The sequence below is a fragment of the Panthera pardus genome, unplaced genomic scaffold (assembly GCF_024362965.1).
Source record: "Panthera pardus isolate Hobbes unplaced genomic scaffold, ASM2436296v1 HiC_scaffold_16, whole genome shotgun sequence".
NCBI lineage: Eukaryota > Metazoa > Chordata > Mammalia > Carnivora > Felidae > Panthera > Panthera pardus.
In genome coordinates this window covers 89,570,857-89,591,323 of record NW_026526721.1, presented here as the reverse complement: position 1 = coordinate 89,591,323, position 20,467 = coordinate 89,570,857, and positions in this window count along the sequence as shown.

Genomic DNA, 20,467 nt, shown 5'->3' with positions numbered 1-20,467 from the left:
CCTTCTTTATTATAGCTGAATAATATTCATATATATCAATTATATATATATTAATATTATGCAATTCATATATAAATTAAATATATATCATATATACGTATGGTCTCGTTTCCTTAATCCATTCATCTGTTGATGGATACTTAGGTTGTTTCTATTATCATGACTGTTATAAACAATGCTACAATAAACATAGGGATGAAGAACAAGCCTTGATGTGCAAATACTTCTCATGTCTCTGCTTGCATCATATTTGCTAAAGTCCTGTTGGCCAAAGTAAGTAATTTTCACTTAGGTGAAAATTAGACTCCATCTCTTGATGGGAAAATCTGCAGTGTTATATTACAAGGGATTAATTCAGGAAGAATAAGTATTTGTGGCTATTTTTAAAATCTGCTGAACACTCATAATATCCTAGAATTTTTCTCATAGCATTAATATTTATAAATATATACTTATTACAAAAAACTATTACAAATTACTAATTTTACCTTATATACATTCTATATTACAGATTATAATATTATTTATATATATTAATAATTATTTTAACTCCTCTATACCTACTACTAGTTTATAAGACTACAAATATCATATGGATAGAGTCCATGTATATATTTTTTGCCACTCTATTTTAACTGCCAAGCCCAGGGTCTGACTGATAGCAGGCCCTTTGTACTAGTTATTAAATGGATGCATGAATGAATCAGACCTGGTACATAAAATTATGGTTTGAATTGTAGCATGGGTAACTCAGTAAAGAGTCAGTGCTACAGATTCAAAAGTGGTGCTGCTTTCTTATAGTGCTTTTAATTTGTTCTTGCTTATCCACTATATTTTGATTATAGTGGAATACAAGTCCTATCTGATGTAGTCAAGGAAATATTTAGCATTGGTTACAGATAGATCTATAAAATGTATAAATGGCATCATCATTTTGGCGATATGACTATTTAGGTTGTAACACAATTGTATAGGTTAGAAATATTCATACAGTTAAACAATAATAAAATCAGTGTCTTCCCACAAAAAAATTATTTATCCTTGTTTTTAAAAATACTTAATTAAAGGGCACCTGGGTGGCTCAGCCAATTGGGCGTCCAACCTTGGCTCAGGTCACGATCTCACAGTTAGTGGGTTCGAGCCCTGTGTCGGGGCTCTGTGCTGACAGCTCGGAGCCTGCAGCCTGCTTTGGAGTCTGTGTCTTCCTCTCTCTCTGCCCCTCCCCTGCTTGCTCACTCTCTCTCTCAAAAATAAAACATTTAAAAAAATACTGAATTAATCCCTTTTTGGTTCACTATCATCAGACCAAGGACTGAAGTCTCTGGTGCATCAGCAATAATCTCAGTTATTAGGTTACTGAGATTTTCTGACCTGAAATTTCACATTTTGGGGTATCTGATTTGGTTTAAATAACCAGATTTTTTTTTCATAATGACTTGTTTCTCACCGTAGCATGAACTTCAGTAAGAAACTGCTATATGAATGCTTCTATAATGTTGGTTGTTTCTTTTTTTTTTAATGTTTATTTATTTTTGAGAGAGAAAGAGACAGAACGTGAGCAGGGGAGGGGCAGAGAGAGAGGGAGACACAGAATCTGAAGCAGGCTCCAGACTCTGAGCTGTTAGCACAGAGACTGATGTGGGGCTCAAACCCTTGAACTGAGAGATCATGATCTGAACTGAAGTCAGATGCTTAACTGACTGAGCCACCCAGTCACCCTTATATTGGTTGTTTCTTTTTAAAAATTAGTAAAGTTAATAGTAAATTCTTCTATGTCTAAGGTGGGTGGCTGCCTCATGTACATTAATAGAGTCCTGTGCTCTCAGCTGTCTCTCAGGACATCTGACACTCAAATTACATCACATTAACCAACACGAAATTGGAAATTAGTTAAAAATCTCATTTGTCAGCAGTGTTTTATCTCATCTCAGAATTTTGTAATTTGTGGAAGAAAAACTACACGATGTCATTGTCATTATTTTCACCAAAGGCCCAATAGTTATAAAATAAGGTTAGCTTTTGATAGTCTTATTAAAAATATTAAAAAGTATAATAAAATAAAATAAATAATATAAAATCTCTTGAATACTTGATCTTGGATTCTCCTTTTCAGTTTTGTTTTGAGAAATAATTACTGTCCAAAGACCAAACTGCTCTACTTGCACTTTTATAATTATTTCATTCTCACACATCTGTTTGGGTATAAATATGATTAATCAGATTTTTCAAGTGTTAAAAAATGTTTTCCAAAAGGTCAAACTGAATTTTAAAGCTTTTCAAAGCAAAACAACATTAAAATACAAATTGCTCTCTTTATCTGTTCAATTAATGTGTTTTTCTCTAGATGACACTTTAAAGTTGCAGAATTATTGAAGGCAAAGAGAAGTGATATAAATTTAATTGTGTGCAGCCTGTTGCACTTTTTAATACAGTTTACATTGAATGGGAATTATGCAAATTATGAACAATGAAGATAAAAGTTTGCAAAACATATTATATTGGCTTTTCAATTAACCAGATAAACACGAGGATACAGCATGGTATGGATGGATTCTCAATACTCCAGGATCTTAATAATACAAGGGAATCTTTAATCAGTCACCACAGCTGCCAGTCTCTTTACTCTGGATTTTATAAGCCTTTACTTGTTCATAATTCTCTAAGCTTCCTTGAATAAGGAGAACAGATTAAAAGAATATAGCGAAGAATGGAGTTGGGGTTTAATTTTGGTTTGGAATAAAGGAGAGCAGACAAATCCAAGGAAGGAAGGAAGGAAGGAACGAAGGAAGGAAGGAAGGAAGGAAGGAAGGGCACTGCATTCCTAGAAAGGACAGCAACATTATATATTCTAGTTAAGACGAATTAATTAGGATATCTCAGTATTTTTGCTGAAGGTAAGATAGTTGGTCAGGAAGGGATTAACTGAGCTGCACACAGGAGGGGAGGAAATGAAGGAGGGATACCTTCATTCATCAAAGGGTAAGGAAAGCCAGCCTAGCAGAGGGGTCTGTTTGAGTGGGGCAAAGTGAGCAGGACCAGGAGCTGCAGGATGTGAGATGAGGGTGAGTGTAGAACGAATGGGAAAGGGAATGAGATCTCTCGTGGCCTCCAGGCTAAGAGGGAGCCAGGCTTCTCTGTGAGCTGGGAAGTCCTGGGAGACTGCTGTAATCTATCTACATTTTAAAAGGAAAATTCTAGCTGCTGGGGTGAGAATATATTGTTTGAAAGATAAAATCAGAGGACCATGATTCAAAAATGAGAATGGGATATAGAATTACACCAGCTGATCTTCTGCCCATTATTTTGTTTTTAATGCTGAGGACCAATTTTTAGGAAATATAACTAACAATGCCCTATTTATTCTTATAAGAAAAGCAATTAAAAAACAGGTAAATTTTATTTGTATTTGTATTTTTGGCAGATTGAAGTGTCCAGTATGAGAGAAAAGTATAAAAAGAAAATAGAAATTTAGAAATACATTTATATATTGTTTGAAATAGTTAAAGAAACAATCCATTCAAATCTTATGATGGAATGACCATACAAAGGCATTTTGAGCTGATTAGTGAATAAATAAATCTCTTCTGAAGAGCAACGATAGAAACCAAAGTGGAAGAATTAAAAGTTTTAGAGAAGCTGAAATATATTACTTCTTGTAACCAGGCGTTATTTTTATTAGAAATTACCTTTCTGAAAAGAGAAAGCAGCAAATGGAAAACAAAGTGTGATCATTTAAGACACCTTCAGAGAAGCCTCCACAAGTTCAAATAATTATCTCAGAATAATGGGACATCTATGCAGGACTGCCATAGAAATTCTAATTGAGTCGTATCTTTTTTCACTTGTAAGTTGGAAGATGTAAGGCATATTCACATTTAATAAATTATGTAGAAGATAAAAAATAATGGATTCAGCTACCACATAAGCAGAACACAAAATTTCTGTATGCTTTCATTGTTTACCGTGGAAAAAACAAAAACAGAACAGAAAAACTAAATTCTGAATATTTTAGTCATCAACCTTTCCATTCTGGGAATAACAGACTTTTTAAAAATCAAATACTTAGTAATAATAATGATGACAGTGATGATGATGATGATGATGATGATGATAATAATAATAATAATAATAAAAATAATAAACATTTAGGTACAAATCGCAACTCTTATTTCTAGCTGAATGGTTTTGGGCAAATTAAGCCCTGGAAGCATCACTATTTGCACAATGAAAATAGTAATGATGAGATCTGCTTCATAGGATTATTAAAGTGATTAAATGAGATGGTGCTTTTGAAGTGCTAGATAATGCATAAACAATAAACACTAATTTTTCTAGGTGTCACTTTTTATTATAAATATTCAAAGGACATCAGGAAAAATGGTCATCCAAAAATTACACCATTAATGTAGCCTTCAAAAGTTTTCCTTAGGTTTTTGTAAAGGTCTCAGCATTTTATTTTATATTGTCTAACTTAAAAATAATTATCATCAAAATTCTATGACCTTGCCACAATAGTCTACATATTTTGAGGAGCTATGATTAAATATTGTGATAAACCAAAAGGTTATATTATTTAACTATTAAAACAATGGCAAGAATAGAGTATCTTTTATATTTTCCATATTAAAAATACTGTGCTTCTTTTGGTTAGGAATATCATTGAAAACTTTTTCTTATGGAAAAGTAGCTCTTCACATCTATCATTTTCAATATCTTAAAGAAGAAAGCTTGCTAGGCAGAGCAAAAAGCTGACACAATTTTCTCCAATCCTTGTCCTTCTGTCTTTAATACTCTTTCCCTAGAGAAAGAACCATCATCAGGCACTATGACTTAGGCATTGATAAAAAGTCTATATTCTCAATTATGGGTCTCTCTCTCTTTTTCTGATTCATTTATATGGCCTATGGACACCCATGTCAGTCTATTAACTGGTTCTTACCAGCTTATAAGAAGAAAGTCCAGACATTAGAGGAAGTGCTTAGAAACAAGATAAAGATATTGTCATGCATATAAGCATATAGTCAGTGGGTTCCTCTCCCTGGACAGGAGGTAAACCAGTTCGCACCCACTTTGGTAGAGTTGCATTTTTATTATGTGCAGTAGGACCATGTAAAAGGTATGAATGTTTTTAATACTTCTTTTTGAAACAAATTGAAGCTTATAGAAGAGTCTCAAGAAACATAAATAACTCCTATAGATTCTTGGTCCAGAAACTCCATTCATGTTCTTCCAACAGCAAAAGGATACAATCCAGGCTCATCTGTTCTACCCAACTGTCTCCTCACCCTAGCCTTTAACCTGGAAGTATTCCACTATATTTCCTTGAATTTTATGCCCTTGAAAATTTTATCAAGATTACAGAGCAGTAATACCACATACAGAATGTCATTCAATTTCACTTAGTTTGCCTCATAATTAGACACAGATTATACATTTGTGATAGGTAGATTACAGAAACAACACTTTTTATTTCATCTTATCAGGTGACGCTGGATATTTATTTGTTTCATTATTGGTGATAACAAATTTGATAATTAAAAAAATATTTATTTTTGAGAGAGAGAGAGAGAAAGAGAGGGAGAGTGCAAGTGGAGGAGTGGCAGAGAGAGAGGGAGACACAGAATCCAAAGCAGGCTCAGCTGTCAGCACAGAGCCTGACTTGGGGTTTGAACCCACAGACCGTGAGATCATGACCTGAGCCAAAGTCAGATGCTCAACTGCTGAACCACCAGGCACCCTGGCAAATGTGATAATTTGATTAAACCGATATCCGAAAAGTTTCTTCATTACATAGTTGTCTTTTTGCCTTTGTAATTAAAAAAGTATTTTGTATAGGGATGCTTTGATATTATATAAATTTCTGTTTTTCATTCTATTTTTGCATCCATTGGTGTTTCTTGCCTTGATTATTATTATGAATATTGCCAAAAAGTTCTTTTCCAACTCCACATTCTTTCTGCATGTATTAGTTGTCATTCTATGGAAAGAGAGCTTTACTATATATACATGTGTGATATACATATAGTGTGTGTGTGTGTGTGTGTATATATATATATATATATATATATATATATATATATATATATATGTATATCGAGAGAGAGAGACAGAGACAGAGAGAGAGACAATGAGTGTTGTTTTTCAGCAGAGTGACAATGGAAGTTGAGAGGTTATTTATTAGGCCTGTCTTTATCCTTGTTTTGACCCCTGATTATCTGATCCTTGTCCCTCTGGTGTCATTTGGCCTGGCTGAAGTCTGGAACAAGAAGGGCACTTCCCCAGAATTGGCATATTTCCCTAGTGATTGCACCCCATCACCATCATTGTGCCTGGCTTTAACTCCCATCTCACCCCACCTTATCTTTTGTTTTAATATATAAGACTTTACTGAATGTTTAAAAATGTTATTGTGGGGGTTCTTGAGTGGCTCACTTGGTTGAGTGTCAGACTCTTGATTTGACTCAGGTCATGATCTCATGGTTGGGTTAGATGGAGCCACTACTGGGCTCTGTGCTGACAGCCTGGGGCCTGTTTGGGATTCTCTCTCTCTGCCCACCCCCTCCCCCCTCCATGCTTGTGCTCTCTTCGTCTCTCTCTCAAAATAAATAAATAAATAAGCCATAAAATGTCATTGTGAGACAGAATAGAAATTTTACCTCAAAGGTCTTTCACTGGTTTCTAAGGCCACAAGGAAAATAAAAATCATATAAATACATGTTCTATGAACCACATCTGAATGGGGGTGCCAGAAAAATCAGGGCTCACATCAGCATCAGTAATTTATAATTCCTGGGTACAGAGTAGGCACAAGTGAGGTATCCAATCCCTATTTTTGTAGGTTTGAGTCTGAATGAGTCCAGGTTGCTTGCAGTCAGATTTCTACACTTTTGGTCCTGTCTCAGTTCCATCAGTCACCTGTGATTGTCAAGTAGGAAATTATCCTTTATAGACATCAGGAGTCCATGAGTTTCCTCATCAAATTCAGCTTTTTGCATCCCAAGAATCTACAGGGCACACTCTGGGTGTCTCAAGGCCTCACACAGCACAACCACCTCAGTGTGGTCCAAAGCATTTCAATTCAGGTTGAGACTTTACAGGACTTTACTCCTGGTGAGAGCAGAATAGAGATCCTTGCAATAAACACTAGTTAACTTATATATTTGTCTATGTTTACTAGTGTGGATTTATATTTTATTCAATAGATTATGATCTGCTATTATCATTATTCAGTTTAATATGAAACTTGGTCTAGATTTGGTCAGTATAAATACCTTTAGGGCAGGCTGCCCTCTGTGTCTTTGTGACATGCGTCATTTATTGAGCGCTTCCTTATATTCACCCACAGCAAGATTTTGGGGCTTACACTATGCATTCCCTTTCCCAGCCTTGGGATTAGCCATTTCTCCAAGAAGTAATATTTCTTTTTAGAAGTATATTCAGAAATCAACATGTGGGTACTAGATATGCTCACTGTCACAAAGGTATTTCTGCTCTCAGACTGTATCTGTAGAAAAATAAATGTATAGGTTCTCCCTCTGTTTCTCTTTCTATGTATGTTCCTATTTCTCTGTCTCTGCCTGTCTCTCTCTCTCTCTCCATATATATAGTCTCTCTGTGTATGTATGTATATATGTGTATATATGTGTGTGCATGTGTGTGTGCATGTGCACACACGTACACATGTATATTCTCTATGTATACATAAATGCATGTACATACATATGCATCCTTATTTGTATCTATATTTCTATATGTGTGAACCATCAATTCATGCTGTTGCTTCTGATTCAAATCCAATACCACGAAGTTGATTCTAACTTCACCTATTTCTATATTTGTACCTCCTTTCTCCATCAATAAGAAACCTGCATCCTTTATCCTCAATATCTTTAATTATTACTAAATCTCCTGCATGTAGCCTGACCATATCAGTCTTCCCTCAACCACTTCTATGAAGCCATTCTCAGGAGGCTGCCATTGTTAGCTTCTATTGTTCTACTTTTCTTACCTTCTGAAGCCTTTCTCATAGAGACTGACAACACTGGTTATCACAGTAATGTCCCTACAGCTCTGGTCTATAGCGATTACTCTCTGCTTCAAGCCTGCTCAGTGAAATGTATGTATGTATGATCCCTGTGTGTATGTAAGTATGGTCCCTCATATAATGAGTTGGATTTTGTGGCCATAATTGATGATAAATTGATAAAATAACCATATGTTACTCCTGGAGATGTCCTGCATAATGAATAAATGAAATGATCATTTAAGTGGCATTCACAACTTCTTAGAGGATAACTTGGATGGTTAGAAAAAAACTTGGTTCACAATTTCTTAAATTTTTTGCAGGAATGCTGTTTCACTGTGACCTGGCTCTGTATATTGATTCTGAGAAGTCTTGAAAATCTAATTCTCTTGCTCTTGTAAGTTACTTCATCTTTTTGTCTAAAGGATCTATAGATTTTGTCTTTATCTTTAAAAGTCCAGTAGTTTTACCAGGATATGTATTGGAATTGACCTTTTCAATTTCCAAACTAGTTGATGGAATGCTTTGAGGTATACGTTCAGACTCCTTTTTCACTTCTGGAAATTTTTCTTGGGTTATAGGTTTAAATGTTGGTTCTGTACCATTTAATATAGTTCTGTGACTCTAATTGTATAAAATTTTGGATCTTTCTTGCCTGTCTTCCATTTCAGTCACTTTTTCTCTGGCTTTCTTGTTTCATATTTTACCCCATTTTTAGTCTCTTGGTAATTAGCCTGTTTCCTTAAATGCCCCTTACTAAATTTTTATTTAAATAAATTCTTCATTCGGTACTTTGTATTTTAGGCTTCATTTCTGACATGATTTTGTTGTTTTCTTCTATTTCTTTCCAGATTTCAAAACCTCATTTTATTTCTATTTACTTTAATCCATTTTTATTGTTAGTTTCTGATTGAAAAAAAAAAAACTTCACATCCTTGTTGAAGAATATGCAATTTTGTTTGGAATGTTGTGGCACAGTTAGGTTTTTTTGTTTGCTTGCTTTGGTTTTTTGCACATAATTTTCACTAGAAAAAAATTTCACTACCACATCCTTATTTTAAGAATTTTAAATTCAGTTTGGAGTGATATGTTACACTTCTCCTAAGATTATTTATCTTTTTAAAGTTTATTTGCTTGTTTGTTTATTGACAGAGACAGTGTGAGTGGGGGGAAGGTAAGAGAGAGAGAGGAAGAGAGAGAGAGAATCCCAAGCTGACAGCACACAGCCTGATATGGGGCTTGAACTCATGAAACTATGAGATCATGACCTGAGTCAAAACCAAGAGTCAAATGCTTAACTGATTGAACCACCCAGCCACCCCCCCTCAGCTTCTTTGTTTGAAAGTAACTGGTAGAAATCTAATCACCAGAAATGTTTGGAATTGCATTTATGGATTTTTTTTTTTTTACCCTAGTAATTGTATATAGGCTTGACCTATTTTTAACAGGGCTTCTATTAAGGTAGTGCCCTACTCTATCATTTCTAACCTATTCTGTGCAGTTTCCTTTGTGGATATATGATTGGTTGTAGTGGAGAGGGGACTGGAATGTCTTGGTTCATTTCATTTCTATGGGATCCTTATTTTCTCCCATTATTTCCTTCTTTTCTTTTGATTCCACCAATCCAAAAGGATCCCCTCTTTTTCATAAATTTAATTCTATCCCAGATGTAATGCTTTTGTGTGTCTTCCTCTAAGTACCCTGTTTATTTTTAAAACCCTCTTTTGGTGACAAAGTTTTGAATTACCAAGTCTTAGCCTGTTTTAATATACTAACGTTTAATTTTGAATTTCTTCTTTCTTGGGTTAGTTTTGTTCCTACATCATCTAAGTCCTTTGGTCATATGAACTCATTCCACAGGGTCTTTTAGGTTTTTAATTCTTTTACATCTTTAAGCTAGAATTATAGGTAATAGAGGAGGATTTATTATAATTTGGTTTATTTTTGTACTTACAAGTAACTGGAATATTGTAGTATTTTTCTTTCTCCCATTACTGTTGAGGCATTGTTTTATTTGCTTTCCTTGTTGATTTTATTGTTTTGGTAGAGGATATGTACAGAGATTCAAAATCAGGAGTTATCATTGTCCTTCAAATCCAGACATTCCTTGTAACTAATCTTTTTTTAGTCAAAAATAGTGATGTTAATAAGATTTTTGGTCACCTTCCTCTTTCCTATAGACTTCACAGACATACTATTTATTTATTTATTTTGAGAGAGAGAGAGAGAGAGAGAGAGAGAGAGAGAGGGGAACTCAAGCAGTCTCCATGCACAGCACGGAGCCCAAAGCAGGGCTCCATCTCATGACCTGAGCCTAAATCAAGAGTCAGATGCTCAATTGATTGAGCCATGCAGGTGCCCAGAGATATTTTTTGATGTACTAACTTTGCCCCAGAAAGAAGTATCATTTTTTACATTATAATATTATCAACAGTCAACATATAATCAATGATATGTACATGGCTAAAAATGTTATAAAGATTAAAAACTACGTGGTATGTACAAATATACTATAACACATTTCCTGTCATGATTTTTTTCCATTCAATATTTTCTCATTCAAGAATAACATGTATACTCAGAAAACATGAGGAATCAAGGAAACAACAATAATCAACATTGCTAATCATTTGGTTTCTAGCCTGATGGAATCAAATATCTTCTAATATATTGAATTTGTAAAAAAAATTGCTAAAAAGGAAGAGAAAGACTAAAAAGACAAGACAAAGAGGAAGTAAGAAATGTACGTTCTCACTTTATTTGTTGTCACTTCCACTTCTATGTGGTTCTAAAGCAGAGCTTAGAGGATGATCGGCAATGAACACATTAAAATCTAGTACAGAGCAGGGGCGCCTGGGTGGCTCAGTCTGTTGAGTGTCTGACCCTTGATTTAAGCTCAGGTAATGATTCCAGAGTTGTAAGACTGAACCCCACATTGGACTCTGTGCTGAGCGTGGAGCCTGCTTAAGATTCTCTCTCGTCCTTTGCCTTTTTCCATTGCTTGCATGCTCTCTCACTCTCTCTAAAAGAAAACAATAAAAATAAAATAAAATGTTTTTTTTTAAGTCTAGTACATAGAAGACTATGCCAAACATAAGCAATTGTAAATAATTCATTGCCCATTATCAAAACATGTAAATATTGGAAAACCTTATATTTAAAATGGAAACAAAATTGAATTTATGGTAGCCCAACCCGACTTGCTGTGGCTATGATTTCTTATCTGATTTTACCTACCTAGTTTACTCTTTCAGGACTCTAAATATCCTTAAGTTTTATGAACTTACCGGCTATATAATATACAGTGACTTCTTATGTCAGTATTTGTTTTCTATATGTACTTAATTTATTTTAATAATGAGAATATAATTTAGGACAAAGGATAGTTACAGATTAACAAGGCTCTTCTGCTATGTCTTCTAGGTTCTTTCTCTATCCTAGTTGTTTTCCATGGGGATTTTTCTTTTACTTGTCCTTCTTAAAACATGACACCTGGGGCGCCTGGGTGGCTCAGTTGGTTGAGCGCCCGACTTCAGCTCAGGTCACGATCTCACGGTTCGTGAGTTCGAGCCCCGCGTCAGGCTCTGGGCTGATGGCTTGGAGCCTGCTTCTGATTCTGTGTCTCCCTCTCTCTCTGCCCCTCCCCCATTCATGCTCTGTCACTCTCTGTCTCAAAAATAAATAAACATTAAAAAAATTAAAAAAAAAAAACATGACACGTAGTAATGCATACCTCTAAATTTTAGTTAAAATGGTGGAGTGCAAATCTAGAAAAGGAGAAAGGAAGAAACAAAAGAAAGAAGAAAGAGAAAAAGGAAAGGTAAGGAGAAGAAACTGGTAGAAGAGAAGAGAATTTGAAGAGAAATCTGAAGAATGATGATAAGTTCTGGTGAGAATGAAATTCATTATTATGACATTTTTTCCTGAAATATTTACATTAACTATGCTATCTATATTTCTTATCCTGCTCCTCAGAGAGAAACTATACAGCTATGCAATGTTTTTCTAACAACCAATAATTGGTTTAAATGCATTTCTAAAATGTGTAAATATGCATTTGACTCTGTTGGCATTTACCTTAATAAAAGACCTCAGAAACACAAGTGATTAGCCATTCAACTAAATTTGTAGTTCTGGATGAGTTTTTTGGTTTTCTAATATGTGTTCTTCTATTATTCCTAAAATGTTACAATCTTTCCATTGAGTATTTTAGCATTTATCTATTCTATAGAGGTAAAACCATTTTAGGCTAAGAAGTTTTAGGAAACAGCAAAAAAAATACGACCACAGTTCTGTTGCTATTGAGGCAAAACATGAACAGTCTTATTCTTAAAGGTTAAGTTGGAAAGCCACAATCACAAACTATTCATTACAAGCAACTAGTGTGTCCTTTGCTGCCACTATACATCATCTGTGCAATCAAAACATTATCTGATATTAGTAGGCAGAAAAACTACCCAGACTTAAGTCGAGAGCAAGAAAATGAAATGAAGTGTTCACTACAATTATCAGAACAAGACAGTATTAAAAAACAAGACAGTGTACAAGTTCACTACAATTATCAGAACAAGACAGTATTTTTCTTTCTGAAAAGAAAAAGTATTGTCTTCATTAAAAATGTTTAGATGATAAGGCTGAAATTATAATTGGGTTTTTGTTTGTTTTGCTTTTGCTCTGAAATATTCAGAATATTGCTAAGTATCCAAGTTCACTTTATTATTGAAGATGTACATTTGTGTAAGACTACAGTAGGAAATAAACATTTCGTGTCACTTCTGAGTTTAAAGAAAGCTTAAAATGGCCAAACAGTGGACAACCTTCTATATGTGAGAACATTCTAGTAGTAAAGGAAAAGAATACAATTATTATAAAATAAAATAGTCTGTGTTCACTACATCATAGGGCAACAATAAGAGGTAATGGTATTTTCGAAGTGGAAGAAGGGAGACCTGGATTCCCTTCTGGATCTGGTACTTGTTAAATTTATATGATCACTGAAGAGTTGTGGGGTCTCTTTCAGGCTCAGTTTCCACATCTGGAAAATAAGTCTTAGAAAGAACTCTTGCTCTACTTTACACAGTGGTATGAAGGTCACATGGTAAGATGTGGATGAAAGAGGGTTATACATTTTAAAGTTTTTAACACATTATTGCGATTAATCTATGGTAAATTCTAACTAATGTATTTAGACTTATGATTTTCAAACCCTTAATTTGACAACATCTTTATTATCCTTAATAAAATTCATGGAGCAACTAACTTACCTACATACATAGTTTTGAAAGTAAGTATTGTAATTGCCAAAATACATATATGGATGACTATATAAAGATGAGATAAAAAACAAGTTATAATTAAATAGTACGTATTTCAGCATATAAATATTGTTATAACATACCTAGAAAACATAAGGGAGCCATATAGCACAACTATATGTAAGATTATCAACAAAAATCATAGCTAAATAAACTGATTCAGCTTGGCTGTATCGGCAGTTCTAGGGCACTTGTTGGGATGAGCACTGGGTGTTGTATGGAAACCAATTTGACAACAAATTATATTTTAAAAAATGTGCAAATCCAAAAAAATAAATTAGTAAAACCACCAACAGTGCTGTGTTCAGTGATGTGATTTTATGAAATGGTTAACAATTCTTATAAGTTTTTGAAGGAAGAAAATGTATCTCTCTATTTGCAAGTTAGTAGCACTCCTGGGAATTCTATAGCGATTAAATAATACAAAAGTAAGCTATATTTATTTCCAGTTTGAAGTAAAATTCTGGTCTAAAATGGTTTTAAACAGGTTTTTCAGTTACACGAAAAACTGGTGCACACTGACAATTTGTGCTGACCATGAGATCATTCTGCGTACTGTGCAAGACTATTTTAAATATTGTAGATTGTCTAGTGTTTCTGACCACCACCCGCTGAAGACCAATGTTTGCTTCTAATCATTTTGATAAATAAAAATATACACATTTTATAAATACCTTTGTGATAATACCACCACTATTGCAAACCATGAGTCCTTATATAAATAACATCCAAGTCATATTTTCCCCCAAGAGTCAGCCTAATGTATAGAAATATATCATATTTTAATAATGATGGTTGCTTAATTTGGTTCCTATTTGATTGAAATGTCCGTCAAATGTATGTGGAAACTTTATTTTACCTTACTTTTGTTTTGGTCTATCAGCCTTCATAAGGTCCCCAGTTTTAGTAGAATCATTCAACTGTATAGTACCCCATACCCTTCCCACTCAATCTTTCCTACACTCAACTTATTATGTGTTTTGCCCAGGACACTGCTAGTTTTATCTTTTACAGACTTGGTCAGGATTATTTTTTCATCCTTATTCTTTTATCATTAAAATAATAGTAATAGGGGAGCCTGAGTGGCGCAGTCGGTTGGGCATCCAACTCTTGATTTCAGCTGAGGTCATGATCTCACATTTGATGTGATCAAGCCCTGCATTGAGCTTTGCACTGACAGCAGCACAGAGCCTGCTTGGAATTCTCTCTCCCTCTTTCTGCCCCTCCCCCACTCATGCTTGCCCTTGTGATCTCTCTCTCTCAAAATAAATAGAAATAAAACATTAAAAAATTTAAAAAATATAATAATAATAAATATTTATAGTTCTTTGTACACACTAGGGAAATTTATATGTACCTCTGCTCACAATGCTTATTCTATTTGAAAATACCTATCTTAATCTCATTTCTACTGTGGTCTGAATTTTCCTCCAATGAACAAAAAATCATCTTTCGTTGTGTAGCATAATAGTCACCTTCTCTAATTTTTTCAAGTAAATTTATGAATCTCAATAATGCTATTTTAAACAAACTAATATGACAATACTTCTCACAATTAATTTTAGTATTTTCTTATAAGTACCTTTTCCTTCTTAGTTGCTAAAGCCTGGTCAATAATTATTTCTTACCCCTCTGAATCAATTGTTATTTATGTAAACCAAACTTAAAGCCTGATATACCAGGCAATTAAAAATATTTATTAAAATATACAAATAAATTTAAGTTATTATCAGGTAAATTGATAGGCCCTAAAGACCAATGGTATGGCAAAAGTATTTAGCTTTTTTTTTTCTTTTTAAATAAAAAAATCAAATGAGATTCACCAAGAAGGCAGAGTAATTTGCAAAGGACATGTAATATCTCTAGGGTTCAGAATTTGATTGATGTTAATTTAATAATCTTAACATTTTTAAGAGTGATCTGACAACATTAAAATTTCTAAGGAACAAAAATCAGGTGTCTTTTCAATAATGAAATGAAATTTTCCTCTTAGGTATTTTAAGCATAGCTTGTCTCCTCCATTTTTTCTTAATCAGATTAAGACATGTTTTGGTAGTTTAACCAAAATGTCTTTTGGATTTAAAAAACAAACAAACAAATAATTATTATGTGTAAAAACAACCTTAGGAAAGACAAACCAATATATTTTTGAGAAGAAAAGTGATTTATATATAATAAGCTACTGGGAGATAGAGTGGACTGTCAGGGTTTGCCAAGAGCATTGTGAAAGGGCAATGAGTGTAAAGTGAAGATTTCCTTAATTCTCTTAAATCAGATTTAATACATCTGTTTAATATGCATGGTGGTACTTTATGTGCTCCAACAAACTATTTTAGCTACAGTTCGTAAGTGGTGTCAGACACGTTATATTTCCACTACAAATATTTGCAATGTAGCACAAATTTAAAATTAACTCAGTATACTATCATCACCTAGAATTAGAGAATAATATGATCAGTCATTATAAGCTTAAGAACTTGAATTTAGACTGGTTTTTAAACTCCTCATTTGGGAATTAAGTCTTCAAAATGGCAAAAACCATGTCAAAGTCTTACTTTCTTTGATATAAATGTTTAACTTCATCCCAGGCTATTATAAATATAGACATAGTTATTTATATTTATATAATAACATTTGTATTTATTATATAACATATATAGTATTTACATACTGCATACATTTATGTATTATACATTTAAAAAATTATAAATATACCTATATGATATCTACTTGTTATGTTTGAGAATGTCCTGGAGCTGCCCAGTCAACTGCTTCTGGAAATTGTAGCTATCATAATAAATAGGTTTCCACTTTTGCACATGCTTATATTTAAACCGTTATTAAGCTGCAGATCTTTTCTGTCTTGTTCACTTCTGAATCATCAGTGCCTAATAAATATGTATTGAATAGAAGATGAATCAGCAATGGATATTTTTGTTTGACTCTGGAAGGAAAAATATTTAATTTACTTATTATTTTAGATGATTTGCTATTTGATTTTTAAGTTGGTATATACACTAATTTAATAATAATAATTATGAAAAGGAAGAGGAAGAGATAAAGAAAGAGGAAAAATAAACAAGGGAAGAACAGGACAAATAAAGGAAATGGGTGAAAAAAGAGAGGGTATAGGGATAGGATAGACTTGAAAGGGGGAAAGGGTTAGAAAGTATGGAGCAAAAGGGAAGAGAATATGGAATTGGGAAAATTTGTCTATTCAATAGTGTTATAATAGTTATTCATATGGAAAATTAAAATCAAATTGCTGTAATATATCTCATACCAATAAAAGTAAATTCCAGATGGATTAAAGATCTAAATGTTTAAAAAACCTTCCAAATTGTTTAAAAGAAACTATACAAGGACATTTTACAGCCTAAGGGTAGGAAATATCTCTTTAAAAATGAACATATACAATCATAAACAAAAAGGAAAATTTTTCATTAAGTTCAAATAAAAAATAAACTTCATATGACATGGCATTATTAGAAAATTTAAAATACAAACAAAAGATCTAGAAAACATATTTGTAACATATATAACAGACAAAAGCATTAGATCTTTGATTACTCTACTACCTACACATCAATATGGAAATGACCATTTTTAATAATGTACACAGAAACAAATAAGACACAGAAAAGAAAAAGAGAATGGCAAATAAAGATATGAAAAGATTATGTTACTAGTACTCAGAAAGATGCAAGTTAAGAGAATAAGGAGGTATTATTTTAAACTCCCCAAATTTGAAAAATTAGAAGTCCAATAGTAGTAAGCATTGTGAGAATATAGACTAGAACTCTTTTCCTCTGCAGCTGGAAGTATTAGTTGGAAAACAGTCTACCACTATCTACAAAGCTCAAAATGCATGTACCCTACAAGAGAGCAACTGAACTTCTATGTAATGTCCCATTGACATTCTTGTGTATGCGTATTGCACAAGTACCGATGTACAAGATCTTTAATAAAGCATTGTCTTTAATAATAAAAAATTGACCTAAATACCTGCCAATTGGGGAATGAATAAATGCAATGTAACACAATTATTTCCCAAATTAAAATAAATGATTTAGACTTGAGGAGAAACCCTAAAAACAATAGTGATAGAAAAAAGTAATTGCAGAAGGGTCTATATATATGTCTCTCTCTCTCTCTCTCTCTCTCTCTCTATATATATATATATATATATATATATATATGTGTGTGTGTGTGTATAACATATATATATATATGTTATAAATATACACACATACATAAAAAGCACATACAATATTATGTATGGAATAAGTATAAAAACATAAACAGGATACAGACAAATCACAATAGTATTTATTTTGTGAATGGAAAGGGTAGAAAATAAATTCAGTTTTATATGTAATCATTTTTGATTTCTTCAAAGGGATTTATAAGATCAAATTTAAATAGGACAGGACTGCTATTATTGCTCTTAGTGGAGGGTGTATGAGTGCTTATTGTGTGGGTCTCCATATTAAAAAACATATAAAAACAATTAACACTGTCTTGACAAGTAAACATACTTGCTCCAAGATTACACAGCTAAGCAGGAATCCCCAAAAAAGAATTTTATGATTCTAAAGCCCATGATTATGATATCATACAATTCTCTTTCCAGCTAGAGTATTTGCAACATTACAACCTAGATCCTTTAAAATCTCCAACAAAGTAGGAAAGAATATCCAGTGGAAAAATGACAGTCTCTTCAACAAATGGTGTTGGGAAAACTGGAGAGCGACATGCAGAAGAATAAAACTGAACTACTTTCTTACACCATACACACAAAAAAACTCAAAATTGATGAAATACTTAAGTGTGAGATAACCATCAAAATCCTAGAGGAGACCATAGGCAGTAACCTCTTTGACGTTGGCCATAGCAACATCTTACTAGACAAAGCCAAAGACAAGAGAAACAAAATCAGACATGAACTATTGGGACTTCATCAAGATAAAAAAATTCTGCACAGTAAAGGTGTATTCTGCATCAATAAAACTAAAAGGCAGCCTATGGAATGGGAGAAGATATTTGCAAATGACATATGAGATAAAGGGTGAGTATCAAAAATCTACGAAGAACGTACAAACACAACACCCCCAAAACAAACAATTCAGTTTAGAAATGGGCAGAAGAAGTGGATAGACATTTTTCCAAAGAAGACACCCAGATGGATAACACACATATTAAAACATGCTCGACATCACTCATCATCAGGGATATACAAATTAAAACCATGATGAGATCAACCTCACACCTATCAGAAAGACTAAAATTAACAACACAAGAAACAACAGATGTTGGCAAGGATGCAGAGGAAGAGGATTGATTCCTTTTACAGTGTTGGTGGGAATGCAAATTCCTGCAGCCATTCTGGAAAACGGTGTGGAGTTTCCTCAAAAAAGCCAAAAACAGAATTACCCCCATGATCTAGCAATTGCACTACGAGGTATTTACCGAAATGATACAAAACCACAGATTTGAAAGGAAACGTGCACTGCAATATTCACAGCAGCATTATCAACAATAGCCAAACTATGGAGAGAACCAAATGTCCATCAACGGATGAATGGATAAAAAAGATGTGGTATACATATACAATGGAATATTATTCAGCCATCAAAAAGCATGAAATCTTGCCATTTGCAATGATGTGGATGGAGCTGGAATGTATTATACTGAGATAAGTAAATCAGAGAAAGACAAATACCATATGACTTCACTCACATGTGTAATTTAAGAAACAAAACAGATGGACATATGGTAAGAGGGGAAAATAGGAGAGAGGAAAACAAACCACAAAAGACTCTTAACAACAAAGAACAAACAGGATTGATGGAGGGAGGAGGGTGGAGGATGGGCTAGATGGGTGATGGGTATTAAGGAGGGCATTTGTTGTGATGAGCACTAGGTGTTGTATGTAAGTGATGAATCACTGAATTCTACTCCTGAAATCAATATTGCATGGTATGTTAACTAACTAAAATTGAGATAACAAAATAATCTTCAATATAAATATCTCCTATTCATTGGTTACTTTGTGTTTACCTCTGTCCACTATGAAAGCTAAAGTTGTTCAAGGGCTTCAACTTGGACATATATTTTGGCAGATAAACACACAGCTATATTTTTAAAACCTCAGTGAAGAAACTAAGGCCATTTGTAAGAGCTTTTATTCATAAGAAAAGATTAAATAATTATTTCACTAATTAAAATGCCTGGACATATATCAAATCATTATGATGTGCCTTGTATCCAACCTGGCTTTGGATATTACCTCCTGCAATCTCAGTAACTGCATATTTTTAATGTCAAATAATTGTTCATTGTTTCCCAATATACATTCTTTACTTCTTCGGCTGGGCATATGACCTACTAGCTGCAGATACATTCTCTCAGACTCTACGCATCTGTGTTGGCCTTGCAGCCAAGCCCTGGCCAATGGGGAGAAAGCAGGAATGTTGACTGTATATTTTATCAGAACCTCAATATGGAAACTGCTTGCCTGAATTTCACCTTGCGTTGGCTGGAAATTATGATTATGAGCCTTGATTCCAGAGGTAGAAGCCATGCATTAGGATTACAAAACCATCTTGTTAACCCTGGACCACTCAACTCTGAATTGTTTTCGTGGGAGAGAAATAAACTTCCTGCTTGTTTAAATCATTGTATTTTTGCATCAGGTTAATTTTAACTTGCTCTCTAACTAAAATGAATTAACACTTATGTATCACAGAAGAGTAATTTGATACTCAAAAATTAAGAACTTTGTCCATGATTATACAAATAAGCATCAAAGTGAAGTGTAAGGAGTGGTATTTCTGACTCCAAAACCTGACCAATATGCACCTTCCTCAGAGCCAGGGAAAGTCTGTCCCAAGTGCATGAATTCTCATATGTAATTGTAAAAGGCTGGCCTCAAAGTGACTGTTGGCAAAAGCCTAGGGCACATGGAAACGCTAATTAGGAAATATTTGGCTCTTTTATGTTTGTTTTAAAGATATAGTGCTAGAAACAACTCTAGGCACAAGTTTCAGGATTTAATCTGGCTCGTAGGTGATGAGGAAATTACAAAAGATACTTCTCAGTCATTCCACCACATCCACCCTGACAGGAA